The sequence below is a fragment of the Chiloscyllium plagiosum genome, unplaced genomic scaffold (assembly GCF_037043375.1).
Source record: "Chiloscyllium plagiosum isolate Xiang-an unplaced genomic scaffold, Cpla_swu_hap1 HiC_scaffold_12, whole genome shotgun sequence".
NCBI classification, from domain to species: Eukaryota; Metazoa; Chordata; class Chondrichthyes; order Orectolobiformes; family Hemiscylliidae; genus Chiloscyllium; species Chiloscyllium plagiosum.
Window position 1 is genome coordinate 53,909,675 of NW_028270150.1, and position 14,618 is coordinate 53,924,292.

At 41.7% G+C, this 14,618-nt stretch overlaps 1 protein-coding gene across 11 annotated transcripts in view; it reads left to right on the forward strand.

Annotated features, from left to right (window-relative positions):
- caska (calcium/calmodulin-dependent serine protein kinase a) overlaps positions 1 to 14,618 on the forward strand; it is a 609,390-nt gene that overhangs the window by 61,189 nt on the left and 533,583 nt on the right. The gene's annotated exons all lie outside the window — the stretch shown is intronic.

Sequence of the window (14,618 nt, forward strand, 5' to 3'; positions counted from 1 at the left end):
GTATAAGTCCTGCAAAGATTTGCTTTCCCAAAATGCAGCACCTCGCATTTATCAGAATTAAACTCCATCTGCCATTTCTCAGCCCATTGGCCCATCTGGCCCAGATCGTGTTGTAATCTGATGGCCCCTTAATTTAAGTCATTGATATAGATGATAAATAGTTGAGAACTCAGCACTGATCTCTGTGGTACTCTACTAACAGCAACTTGCCTACCCAAAAAATGACACATTTATACCTATTTTGTTTCCTGTCAACTAACTAATACTTTATCCATATTAGCATGTTACCCCTTACACGTGTGGTTTACTTTAGTAATTATTGATGTGGCATCTTATCAAGTGCCTTTTGTAAATCCAGGTGCAGCACATCTACAGGTCGTCCGTCATCCATCTTGTATGTTAATTCGTCAATAGATCAATTCAATCAATACTTGGGAATATTTTTTCTAAATGGCAAATTTACTTGTTTAAAATGTAAATAAATGTTTCCTTTTGGACCTACTCCTTTTCTCTGCCTCTTAAAATATGCCGAAAATAAGAGTATGGAAAATTACACTATATACTGAACTTATTTTTATTCTAAATATTCAATTAGTCAATAATTTGACTTCAGCATGGGTATCACCACCTCATACAGATTTAGTTGAATTGTCAGATTTGAATTGTGTCTGAATTAAAGGAATATTTATTTCAGATTGTTTTTGTTTCAATCATGTCAATGTTGTCGAGGAGAATACTGAGAAATAGGCTACTAGATTCATAAGGAGGTGGTGTCAGAAGTTCTGGAAAGTGTGAAAATAGATAAATCCCCTGGGCCTGATGGGATTTATCCTAGGATTCTCTAGTAAGCCAGGACGGAGATTGCTGAGCCTTTGGCTTTGAACTTTGTTGTCATTTGTCTACAGGAATAGATCCAGAAGACTGAAGGATACCAATATTGTTCCCTTGTTCAAGAAGGAGAGTAGAGACAACTCTGGAAATTATAGACCTGTGAGTCTCACTTCAGTTGTGGGTAAAGTGTTGGAAAAGGTTATAAGAGAGAATTTATAATCATCTCGATAGGAATAAGTTGATTAGGGATAAAAATCACACAACACCAGGTTATAATCCAACATTTGGAGTATTGCGTGCAGTTCTGGTCACCGTATTATAGGAAGGATGTGGAAGCTTTGGAAAGGATCTTTAGTTCACAGTGCTCCTAAATTCAGTGCAACTTCCTTTTTTCTTTCTCTCTCCATCCATTGACAGCTGTTAGGACTTAAGTTACCCAGTATCTCCTCATTCCAGTCCACACTGCTACATGACTTTAGATGGTTTCCATACTCTTGTGGTTCCCCTGTTCAAGAAGGGGAGTAGATACAACCCTGGTAATTACAGACCAGTGAGCCTTCCTTCAGTTCTTGTTAAGGTGTTGGAAAAGGTTATAAGAGATAGGATTTATTATCATCTAGAAAGGCATAATTTGATTAGGGATAGTCAGCACTGTTTTGTGAAGGGTAGGCCGTGCCTCACAAACCTTATTGAGTTCTTTGAGAAGGTGACCAAACAGGTAGATGAGAGTAAACTGGTTGATGTGGTGTATATGGATTTCAACAAGGCGTTTGATAAGGTTCCTCACAGTAGGCTATTATACAAAATGCGGAGGAATGGGATTGTGGGAGATATAGCAGTTTGGATCAGTAATTGGCTTGCTGAAAGAAGACAGAGGGTGATGGTTGATGGGAAATGTTCATCCTGGAGTCCAGTTACTAGTGGTGTACTGCAAGGGTTGGTGTTGGGTCCACTGTTGTTCGTCATTTTTATAAACGACCTGGATGAGGGCGTAGAAGGGTGGGTTAGTAAATTTGCAGATGACACTAAGGTCGGTGGAGTTGTGGATAGTGACAAAGGTTGTTGTAGGTTACAGAGAGAGATAGATAAGCTGCAGAGCTGGGCTGAGGGGTGGAGTTTAATGCGGACAAGTGTGAGGCGATTCACTTTGGTCAGAGTAACCAGAATGCAAAGTACTGGGCTAATGGTAAGATTCTTGGTAGTGTAGATGAGCAGAGAGATCTCGCTGTCCACGTACACAGAGCCTTGAAAGTTGTCACCCATGTTGACAGGGTTTTTAAGAAGGCATACAGTGTTTTAGCTTTTATTAATAGAGGGATCGAGTTCCAGAACCATGAGGTTATGCTACAGCTGTACAAAACTCTAGTGCGGCCGCACTTGAAGTATTGTGTACAGTTCTGGTCACCGCATCATAAGAAGGATGTGGAAGCTTTGGAAAGGGTGCGGAGGAGATTTACTAGGATGTTGCCTGGTATGGAGGGAAGGTCTTATGAGGAAAGGCTGAAGGACTTGAGGCTGTTTTCGTTAGAGAGAAGAAGGTTGAGAGGTGACTTAGAGACATATAAGATAATCAGCGGGTTACATAGGATGGACAGGGAGAGCCTTTTTCCAAGAATGGTGACAGCAAGCACGAGGGAGCATAACTTTTTAAATTGAGGGGTGATAGTGATAGGACAGATGTCAGAGGTAGTTTCTTTAATCAGAGTAGTAAGGGTATGGAATGCTTTGCCTGCAATGGTAGTAGATTTGCCAAATTTAAATACATTTAAGTCATCATTGGATAAGCACGTGGACGTACATGGAATAGTGTAGGTTAGATGGGCATCAGATTGGTATGACAGGTTGGCGCAACATCGAGGGCCGAAGGGCCTGTACTGCGCTGTAATGTTCTATGTTTTGGAATAGCCTTACAACAAACATTCCTTTAGTTGTTGCTGAGATTCCAGACCCTATTTTCATCTACTGATTGATCTGGTGTATCAGCCTTTAATCTACAGTGTGTTGCTTGTTATCTTCCCATGTATCCTTACTTGCGTATATACTCTTTAGAGAGGTAGAATGATTTATTCATTACCCATTTGAAGCACCCTAAGGTTTTTTTTAAGGAACCGTTATAATTACATTTTGCAGCAAATGCAAATTATGCTCACCTGTTTCACATTTCAAGCATTCACATGTTTTTGCATTACTAATCAATGCCAATTAAAGGAAAATTTTAAATTGTAATTTTGGAACCCCAGACTAGATGGAGAACTACTGAAATATATATTTCAAAAAAAGCCAACTATACAGTCATTGAAAGTTTGTGGTTTTATTGCTAAACTCTGCATTGTATAATACCCTCATAGTTAAAATATGCTCTATCTTACTATCTGCAATGTCACAAGATCCAATCGAGTATGTGTCTGTGTATTAAAACTTTAAACATGTATTTCATTTGAATCCTGCTAAAACAACATTGTCTATGGGAATTTCACTGTGTCGTTATATTGTGACCTGCCACATTTGATGTGGTGCAAGTAGAATCCTGATCTTAAATGAAAACCATAACTTGTTTTGATTACACTGTTAAGTTTTGCATTTTCTTTACCATACATATTACTCAAATGCTTTTCTAAAAACACAATGTTAGAATTGAACACTACCTCCTTATTTGGAAAGAGACTTTGAAAAAGCCCCATGATGAGGGGGTATGTTGTCTGCTTTTAAAAATTGGCAAGAAGCTGTTTGCAGACAGTTCCATTAGAAAGCCATTAAACTAATAGTAGTCAGAAAGTCAGACTACCCTGACCTCCCAGTCACCACCCATTTCAATTCCCCTTCCCACTCCCTCACCGACCTATCGTACTCTTGTCTCCTCCATTGCTACAATGAATCAGACCATTGTTACGACATGACAGTGAGCCCTTCTGTGAATTAAGTTGAAACTTTATTGCTGGAACAGCACAGCAGGTCAGGCAGCATCCAGGGAACAGGAGATTCGACGTTTCGGGCACAGGCCCTTCTTCAGGAATGAGCAGAGAGTCATTCCTGAAGAAGGGCCTGTGCCCGAAACGTCGAATCTCCTGTTCCCTGGATGCTGCCTGACCTGCTGTGCTGTTCCAGCAATAAAGTTTCAACTTTGATCTCCAGCATCTGCAGACCTCACTTTCTCCTTCTGTGAATTAAATCAAACACCCAGAAAAGTTCATGTCGCCTCTTAATCTGTTAACATATGAATGATAGAGAACTCCCCAATTCCACTATCTAATGAAAATAATATCAATTTATTCTTTTAACTCTAAAAGTGAACATTAAACAACAACTATTCACAACTCTAAGCTCCCCTTTCTCTTAACTGCTAATTACCTGCTTCCAACTCTATAATAATATGCTGTTCCAATAAGCCATATTAAAATTACATCAAGTTAATTTCAAAACCATACAGCGTCTGTCATCTTCGGTGTCTTTCTTCTGGTGGAAGATCTCCCTGGGTTGTCGCCTTTCTATTTACTGCGAATATGTTTCATCTGAAAAGGTACCTTTTGATAGAGAGTGTTCCTAATTTCTTAGGTCTGTCTTATTTTCAAAATTACTGCTTTTTTTAATATCCCTAATATTGGATCACCTCATTGGTTTGATGTTGGCCATCAATAAATTCAAACTTGATTGGGTTTTAGTATCCTGGGGCATAATTTAAATTGATGGGTTAAATTTGAATTGTTGTCAAAACAGCAACCATCTCTGGTATCAATTTCACAGCCAAATGTTACATATTTTCAATTTTCCAATACACTGAGACTGTTCTTGTAAGCTCTGTATAGAATAGCATTCATTTTCTCAATGTACAGTACACACCTTCAACTTCATAACACCTCCCCCCTTAAGAAAAAATTGAACCCGTCATAATGAAAAGATGGCTTCTTTTATTCTAATTCTTAATTTCATTATGAAATAGAGGTCATTAACGTAAGTTATACTCTTATTAATTTCTGCACATGCGCGCCCACGCACCTACACGCACATACCCACACGCACATATAATATATATCAACATATTTATATGTATAATCTGTTCAATCTTATCAATACTTTTTCCTTTAAGTCCGCATCTGCCATCACACTTTTACAACCTACAACATGTACAATTTGTAAATTAAGTCTGTAACATAAGACTCCAATGAAATAGTCTCATATTTTTGTGTTTAAATCGTTCCAAGAATAGAAGATGATTTGTGGTCCATGTACACAAGTCTCCGACACATTGTTCATCACATTAACATGTTGTAAGGCCAATATCAAACTCAATAATTCTTTTTCGACGGTAGAGTATTTTCTCTGGTTGTTGAGTTTCTTTGGAAAGTAACCAATTGGCCATTCAATTCCACCATCATCATCCTGTAGCAGTAGTAACTCCAACTCCTATATTGCTAGCATTGATTGCAACTTTGAATGTTATCAAAAAATTTGGTGTAGCTAAAACTGGTGCAGTGGTTAACACTGCTTTTAAATTCTCTAAAGCCTCCTGGTATTGTTCTGTCCACTGAAACTTTGTGTTCTTCAGTAAATCTGTTAGCGGTGCCGCCATGCTGCTGAGGATTGGAACAAACTTCTGGTAGAATCTGCTTCGTCTCAAATATCGAGGCATCTTTTTTGAGGATGGTTGTGGAAATTCCTCAATGGCCTTCATATTTGTGTTCCTTGGGGTCAGCCTTCCAATACTGATGTTATGTCCCAAGAACGCCACCTCTGCCTTTGTGAATTATGTTTTCTTTAAGTTAATTACCAGTTTTGCTTCTCGTAATTGTTTCAAGAACTCTACCAACTGTACCATGTGATCTTTCCGTGACTTGCTAAAGATCACTACGTCTTCCAAATAAACTGCACAGTTTGTTCATCCAGCCACAACTCTGTTCATGAGTCTTTGGAATGTGGCTGGTGCATTCTTCATTCCAAAAGGCATTACTTTGAATTGATATAGCCTATTTGGGGTTACAAATGCAGAAACTTCTTTTGCTTCCTCTGTTAAAGGTACCTGCCAATGACCACTCAATAAGTCCAATTTTGTGATGTTACTGGTTAGTCCAACTTTCTCTATACAGTCCTCCAATCTTGACATTGGGTATGAGTCTGATATTATTGTTACAGCGTTGATCTTCCAACAGTCCATACAATATCGTTGAGCCCTGTCAGATTTGGGGACTAGCACAATCTGCGAACTCCACTCACTCTGACTTGTTTCAGTAATATCTTCATTGAGCATTGCATCCACTTCCTTCTGGACCTGTGTGGCTTTGAAAGAATTACGTCTGTAGGAGTGTTGTTTATTGGAACAGCGTTCCCCATTTCCACCTCATGCACATTAGTATTAGTCCTCCCCATCTTATTCCTGCAAATGTCCTCATACTGCTACAACATACTTTCAACTGGGTTCTTTGATCCTGAGACAGTTCACTAACCTATCCCATTCCTCAAGGACTTCCTCATTATTTAAGATATTTTGAGGCACAAACTCCAAAACATCTGGATTTGATTCCTCACTCTGCGGGACAGTAATAACAACTGTTTTTCCAGGTCCCTGTCTCTCTGGTTTACAGTAAGGTTTCAGCATATTCACATGACCTACCCGATTGTTTTTTTTCCCTTATCTGGCATCTTTACTAGATAGTTTACCTGACTCAACTTTTTCTCAATTTCATAGGGACCACTAAACCTGGCTTTGAAGGGATCTCCTATGACTGGCAACAATACTAATGAGGCATCCCCATGGAAAATGTCCAAATTTGAATTTTTATCTACCCCTGCTTATTCTATGCAGCGCCCTCTTCATGTGCTGTTTAGCTAATTCGCCGACCTGATTTAGTGTCTCCCTCATTTCAGATACATAATCAGATACATGAGATCTCCGATTTCGGTCAATTTTTTTTAAAATTAATTTCAAAGACCCTCTCATTTCATGTCTGAATATTAACTCAAATAGACTAAACTGAGTAGATTCATTTGGGCCATCTCTAATGGCAAAAATGCAAATGGGATACCTTTTATCCCAATCATTCGGGTAATCCCGACAATACACTCTTAAAATGGTGTTTAAGGTCTGATGTCATCTTTCCAAAGTTCGCTGGGATTCAGGATGATATGCAGTTGATTTAAAGTGCTGTATGCCTACGTTATCCATGAAATCTGTAAACAACCTAGCAGTAAAATTTAGACCCTTGGTGTGACAGAATCCCTTTGGGTACCCCATACCGCGTGAAGAAAGCTGCGAACTCCTCTACCACACTTTTTTGCCTTATACTTCATAATGGAATTGCCTCCAGAAATTTGGTAGACACATTCATTATGGTTAGCAAGTACTGGTTCCCACTTTTAGTTTTAGGGAGGGGACCTACACAATCAATCATAACCCACGTGAAAGGTTCTTCGAATGCGGGAATTGGCAACAAAGGGGCTGGTTTTATTACTGCCTGTGGCTTACCTACCATTTGGTGTATGACATGTATGGCAAAAGTTAACCACATCCTTGTACAGTCCAGGCCAATAGAAATGCATTTGTATTTTAGCCTGAGTCTTCCTTAAGCCTAGGTGACCTCTTACTGGTGGTTCATGTGTTAGCCATGATACTTCCTGTCTATAAGGAGAAAGTGAAGTCTGCAGATGCTGGAGATCAGAGCTGAAAATGTGTTGCTGGAAAAGCGCAGCAGGTCAGGCAGCATCCAGGGAACAGGAGAATCGATGTTTCGGGCATAAGCCCTTCTTCAGGAATGAGGAAAGTTTGTCCAGCAGGCTAAGATAAAAGGTAGGGAGGAGGGACTTGGGGGAGGGGCGTCGGAAATGCGATAGGTGGAAAGAGGTCAAGGTGAGGGTGATAGGTCAGATAGGGTGGGGGCGGAGAGGTCAGGAAGAAGATTGCAGGTTAGGAAGGCGGTGCTGAGTTTGATGGATTTGACTGAGACAAGGTGGGGGGAGGGGAAATGAGGAAACTGGTGAAATCCGAGTTCATCCCTTGTGGTTGGAGGGTTCCTCGGCGGAAGATGAGGCGCTCTTCCTCCAACCGTCGTGTTGTTGTGGTCTGGCGATGGAGGAGTCCAAAGACCTGCATATCCTTGGTGGAGTGGGAGGGGCAATTGAAATGTTGAGCCACAGGGTGGTTGGGATGGTTGGTCCGGGTGTCCCAGAGGTGTTCTCTGAAACGCTACGCAAGTAGGTGGCCTGTCTCCCCAATATAGAGGTGGCCACATTGGGTGCAGAGGATGCAGTAGATGTGTGTGGAGGTGCAGGTGAATCTGTGGCGGATATGGAAGTTTCCTTTGGGGCCTTGGAGGGAGGTGAGGGGGGAGGTGTGGGCGCAAGTCTTGCACCTCCTGCGGTTGCAGGGGAAGGTGCCGGGAGTGGAAGTTGGGTTGGTGGGGGGTGTGGATCTGACGAGGGAGTCACGGAGGGAGTGGTCTTTATGGAATGCTGATAGGGGAGGGGAGGGAAATATATCCTTGGTGGTGGGGTCTGTTTGGAGGTGGCGGAAATGACGGCGGATGATGCGCTGTACATGGAGATTGGTGGGGTGGTAGGTGAGGACCAGTGGGGTTCTGTCCTGGTGGCGGTTGGAGGGGCGGGGCTCAACGGTGGAGGAGCGGGAAGTGGAAGAGATGCGGTGGAGGGCATCGTTGACCACGTCGGGGGGGAAATTGCGGTCCTTGAAGAAGGAGGCCATCTGGGTTGTACGTTTTTGGAACTGGTCCTCCTGGGAGCAGATGCGGCGGAGACGAAGGAATTGGGAGAATGGGATGGCGTTTTTACAGGGGGCAGGGTGGGAGGAGTTGTAGTCTAGGTAGCTGTGGGAGTCAGTCGGTTTGTAGTAGATGACCGTGTTGATTCGGTCGCCTGAGATAGAAATAGAAAGGTCGAGGAAGGGGAGGGAGGAATCTGAGACTGTCCAGGTGAATTTGAGGTCGGGGTGGAAGGTGTTGGTGAAGTGGATGAATTGTTCAACCTCCTCGTGGGAGCACGAGGCGGCGTCATCGATGTAGCGGCAGAAAAGGTGGGGGTTGGGGCCAGTGTAGTTGCGGAAGATGGACTGTTCCACATATCCTACGAAGAGGCAGGCATAGCTGGGGCCCATGGGCACCAGGGAATGTTAAATTTCTGTCCATCTATTCCACAAATGACCACTCTCCTGGATAATGTTAGAAAGAGTTCAGATATGTTCATCTCTTACTACTAGAGACTGATTAGATCCTGTATCTCTCAAAATTGCAACTTCTTTCCCTTCTCCCCATGTTCTTCCTGAGTAAACTTTACCCATAAAAGTGAAGTCTTTATAGAGATTGGGAACTAACACAATATACAGTCCCTACCTCGGTTGTGCACTCCCCTGCAGCTTCTTGACTTTTATTTTGGTTTCCTTTACTACTTCCACTCATGCCACTGGCTAGCCTGTTTTAGCACGTTTTCCCACAGTGCCTTTTTTCAATGACCAACACTCATTTTACATGTCCCACCTTACCACAGTGGAAGCACCTGAGGCCTTTAACCTCCTTTCCACCCTTTTGGACTTCTTTTTCACTTGTAAACTATTACCAGCGTGCTCTACACTTTATAGTGTAGGTTCTCCTCTTCTCTCAATTTCTATCGCTCAGAGAGTGGCATTCTTGCCGGGAGCTAAATTTTGCCTTTTGCACCAATGGATAGTTATCTGCCATCTCTGCCGCTCTTCTCGCTTCTTAACCATTCATGTGGATGAACAGAAAGTTCATCTCTGGAAGTGAGTTTTTAAAATAATAAAGCAGAATAATCTTTCTTAAATCGTCATAGGTGTTATCCATTTTTAAGGCTATGTATCACCCATCTATCAAAATGACCATATTTAATTCTTTCGAACTCAATATAAGTCTGACCTGGTTACTCCTTTATGTTTCTGAAGCACTGTCTATATGCCAATTCTTAAGCATTCAAAATAGCCTCTTTGACATCTGTATGACTTTTTGACTCCTTATCTGACATTGCTGTAAATACCTCCCTAACTCTACCTACCGGCTTAGTCTGAACAAGCATTACCTACAAGTTCTCTGACCACTTCATCTGTCCAGCCAATTTTCCAAGTGAAATAAAGAAGGTTTCAATATCTCTCTCATCAAAATGTGGCAATGCTAAGAACCTCCTCTTGTTCTCCACATCTACTTAATTTCAAAACCATACAGTGGCTGTCATCTTTGGTATCTTTCTTTCTTTCCGGCTGAAGATCTCCCTGGGTGGTCATCTTTCTTTTTACTGTGAATATGTTACATCTGAAAAGGTACTTTTTTTATAGAGACTGTTCCTAATTTCTTGGGTCTGTCTCGACAGAGAAACTGCCAAATTTTCAAAATGTCTGCTTTTTTTTAATATCCCCAGCATCAGATTATCTCATTGGTTCGATATTGACAAAACAATACATTCAAACTTCATTGGGTTTTAGATCCTGGGCTTAATTTAAACTGGCTAAATTTGAATTGTCAAAACAGCAACTAACTCTGGTATCAATTTCACAGCCAAACGTTACATATTTTCAATTTTCAGCTCTCCATGCAGAAGGGCGTTCACTTTCTCATAAACGTACAGTACATGTCTTCTACTTCACAACACCCTAAATTGGAGGAACAATACCATCTCTTTCGCCTGTGAAACCTACAGCCCGGAGGGCTCAACATTGAGTTCTCCAATTTCAAATAACTTTTCTACCCATCCCCTGATTCCCTTTTCCTTCCATACCTCCACCTGACCACTCCTTCCTGCTACCAACTAGACTCATTTTCTCCTATTGATGTACCAGGTTGTATCTACCACCTGCATTGACCGATCACTACCTCACCACTCCGTCCCTTTCCCCATCCATAATCCTTTTCTTTCCCCCCATCCTCCCTTTTATCTGCAGCTCCCCTTACTTCCATCTCCATTCCTGAAGAAGGAAGTATACCTAAAACATTTGACTTCTCCTTCTCTTGATGCTGCTTGGCTTGCTGTGCCCTTCCAGCCTTTTGCCCATCTACTTCAAGTCTCCAAGCAACTAAAATGATTAACAGCAAAATCTTGAAAGATGGAGATCTCAGCAGAGAAAAGGACCTCCCCAGCCTGTTCCAACTTCCAGCTTACCTGACCTTTCTGGAAATTTAATTACAGGCGATCTCTAGGCTTGCTGAGAATCCTTTGCTTTACGAGATCTGAACTTCAACTTTAAAGCATCAAAACCAGCTAAGAAGCCACAGCCTTGCCTAATTGGAAACTGGGCCTCATAAACCAGAGATGGAGCTAGATTGAGTGTTAATTTGATTTGTTTGATTTATTTTTTGCTTTCACACGTACAAAGATACAGTGGACAATGTTGTTTTGCTGTACAGGCAGATCGTACCATACGAAGTGCATCAGGTAGCAGAACAGATGCAAACTAGTGTTACTGGTACAGAGAATGTGCTAGATAGAGATCAACATTAATATTTGAGAGGTCCATTTAAAAATCTGATAACAGCAGAGGAAGAAGCTGTTCTTGAATCTATTTGTGCAAAAGTTTAAACTTTTCTATCTTTTTTTTTCCCCCTACGCAAAATTGCAGTGGGAAGGCTCTTTGGTTGCTTTCCTAAGGCAGGGGGAAGTGTAGATGGAGTCAGTAGATGCAAGGCTGGATTGCATGATGCACTGGGCTGTGTTCATGACTCTCCTATAATTTCCTTCAGTCTTGGGAAGAGCAGCTTCCATACCAAACTGTGATGCATTCAGATTTACTAAAGAAAGCATCCTATGAAAATTGGTAAGTGTCTTTATGGGCATGCTGAATTTCCTTAGCCTGCTAAGAAATTAGCTTTGTTGCTTTCTTGACTGTCACAGTGAAGTGTAGACCAGGGTAGATTGTTGGTGATCATTATTCCTATGAACATGACGCTCTTGACCATCTGCATCTTAGCATCATTGATGCAAACAGGGGCATGCTGTCCACTCCGCTTTCTGAAGTTAACGGCTGAGTTGACAGCCTTGTGAGGCACTGATATTGAGGATTGTGGTGGAGCCAATGTCGCCTCTCCTTACCGGTTATGGTTCATAGGTCAAAGTCAAGGATCCACAGGCGGGGGCTGAGACCTTGGTCTGAGTTTGGAGATGAGTTTGTTTAGAATTATGGTGTTGAGGTGGAGCTGTAGTCAATAAGCAGGAGCCTGGCATAGTTATCCTTATTGTCCAGATGTTTCAGGGTGATGGCATCTCCTGTTGACTTGTTGTGACATGAGGCGAATTTCAAAGGATCAAGGCATGATACGAGCTATGACTAACGTGTTGAAGCACTTCACAGTTATGGAGGCCAGAGCCACTGGTCGGCAGTCATCAAGGTACGCTGTATGATTGCTGAGAAAATATGTTTTGTCAAAGCTTTTTGTTTTGCACTCCTCAGGATATATTGCAGGAATATGAATTTAGGGACAAAACCAATGTTTCTGTTGCATGGGAGGAAAATGCTCATTTATTGGCAAGTGGACAGTGATTAGTAGAGGTGTTGCCATGGAAAATGCACCAAATAATGCTGATTGGTTAGTTACAGGCAGCTTGACTTTGGTCAGGAATGAATGAGGAACAGCTGTCACCTATTGTATTGAGTTGGAAGAGGTGCAGTGCCATAATTTAGCTATTTTTACCTGCCACCTGTGTGAGGTTGTGAAATGTTGCATTAATTGCCAGGTAAATATGACAATAAATATATTTATTTACTTTTAAACTCTCAAAAGCTTTCTGTTGAACTAATTTGATGGGGGTGTATACTTCAGGAGGAAGAAAACCTATATAACTCTTACTTACAAAATGGAACTCATAGACAATGAAGGGAAGGCAGAAATTCTGACTGATAGAATGAACCAAGGGATGTAGATTCGAGCCCTCCAACCTCAGTAGAGTACAACAGCAGTTCTGGAGAGGTTAGTTTTAAAAATATATGTTTGGGTGGCATGGTGACTCAGTGGTTAGCATTGCTGCCTGACTGTACCAGGGATCAGAGTTCAGTTCCACCCTCTGGCGACTGTCTGTGTGGAGTTTGCACATTTTCTCTGTGTCTGCGTAGGTTTCCTTCAGGTTCTTTCCACAGTCGAAAGATGTGCAGGGCAGGTGGATTGGCCATGCTAAATTGCTTAGTATCTAGGGATGTGCAGTGTATGTGGGCCAGCCATGAGAAATACAGGATGACAGGGATAGGATAGGATGGAGGGGGTAGGTCTGGGTGGGTTGCTCTTCAGAGGGTCAGTGTGGACTCGAAAGACCGATTGACCTGTTTCTACACTGTAGGGAGTTTTTGTCAAATGTCTTGGTTTGGTCCATGGCATAGTTCAGTCGTAAATCACACTTGAGAATGGGAGCAAAATGTTACCTAGATCTAGGAGGTATTTGCTGAATAGAAAATTGCAAAATTGCAGGCAACCATGTTGGTTGTGCGATGCATTATGAAATCAGCATGAAATTACTCCATCTCTATCTATAATTTAGTTCTAGACCAAAACTTTCTGAATTGCAGTGCATTTTTTTCACTAAGGTGATCTGCAAAGTCCATAAGATCATAAGACATCTTAAATACATTTAATGACCTTGGCCTCCACAGCCGTCTGCAGCAATGTGTTCGACAGAATCGCCACACTATGGCTGAAAAGAGGTTCTTCCTCCTCATGTTTCTAAAAGGTCATCCCTTCGCTCTGAGACTATGCCCTGGATCTAAGCTTCTCCTGTGAGTGGAAACTCTTCTCCAAATCCACTTTGTTCAGGCCTCTCAGTATTCTAAGTTTTAATGTGATCCCCCATCATCAGACACTGAGTGAGAGACTCTCGCAGCCGGAGTCACAGACAGAGGCCAATAGACATGCACAGATAGATACAGAGAGAATAGAATAGAATCCCGAAAGTGTGGAAGCAGGCCATTAGGTCCATCAATTCCACACCAATCCTTAGAAGAGCATCTCACCCAGACACAGCTCCCTACCCTGTCGCTGTAATCCTGCATTTTCCATAACTCACCCACCTGGCCTACACATCCCTAAACACTATGGACAATTTAGCATGACCAATCAATCTAACCCACCCATCTTTGTCCCTCTCTCAGTCCAGACAGGCAAACACACTGGCACGCACGGACTCATAGAAAGATACAAATTTAACAGCATTAACAGAAATTCTCAAATGAGCATGGTTTATGAAGTAAACATCATAATAATCTTGTTAGATGTTGGAGTAGGCTGTTTGCAAGTAAAAAGACGTCACAAGTAGGAGCCTTGAGAGTGCGATGGTGAGAGTTCAAAGGCATTATGTTTCTGTTAGAGTGAAAGTTAGGGCTGGTAAGGTTAAGGAGCAATGGATGAATAAAGATGTTGAGGTTCTAGTCGAGAACAAAAGGGAATCTTATAATTGATATAGACAACTGGGTTCAAAAGAATCTCTCCATAAAGAGTGGAGGGGCATTCTGAGAAGGAAAACAAAGGAGGGGGTATGAGATGCATTGGCAGATAAAGTTAACAATAATCCACAAGAGATTCTATAAGTACATTGAGAGGGTAGGGTTCCTTAAAGATCAAAGAGATTGTCTTTGTGTTGAACCCTAGGAAACCGGAGAGATACTAAATTACTATTTTGTGTCAGTTTTTACTGTGGAGAAAGAAATGGAGGCAAGAGAATTCGGAAATATTTAGAGATGTTTGAAAACCATTGACATTATGGAACAGGAAGTTTTGGAGGTCTTGGAAAATAAATCTCCGGGACCTCATCAAATGTATCCCAGAATGCTGTGGGCAGTAAGGGAGGGAATCGTAAGGCTG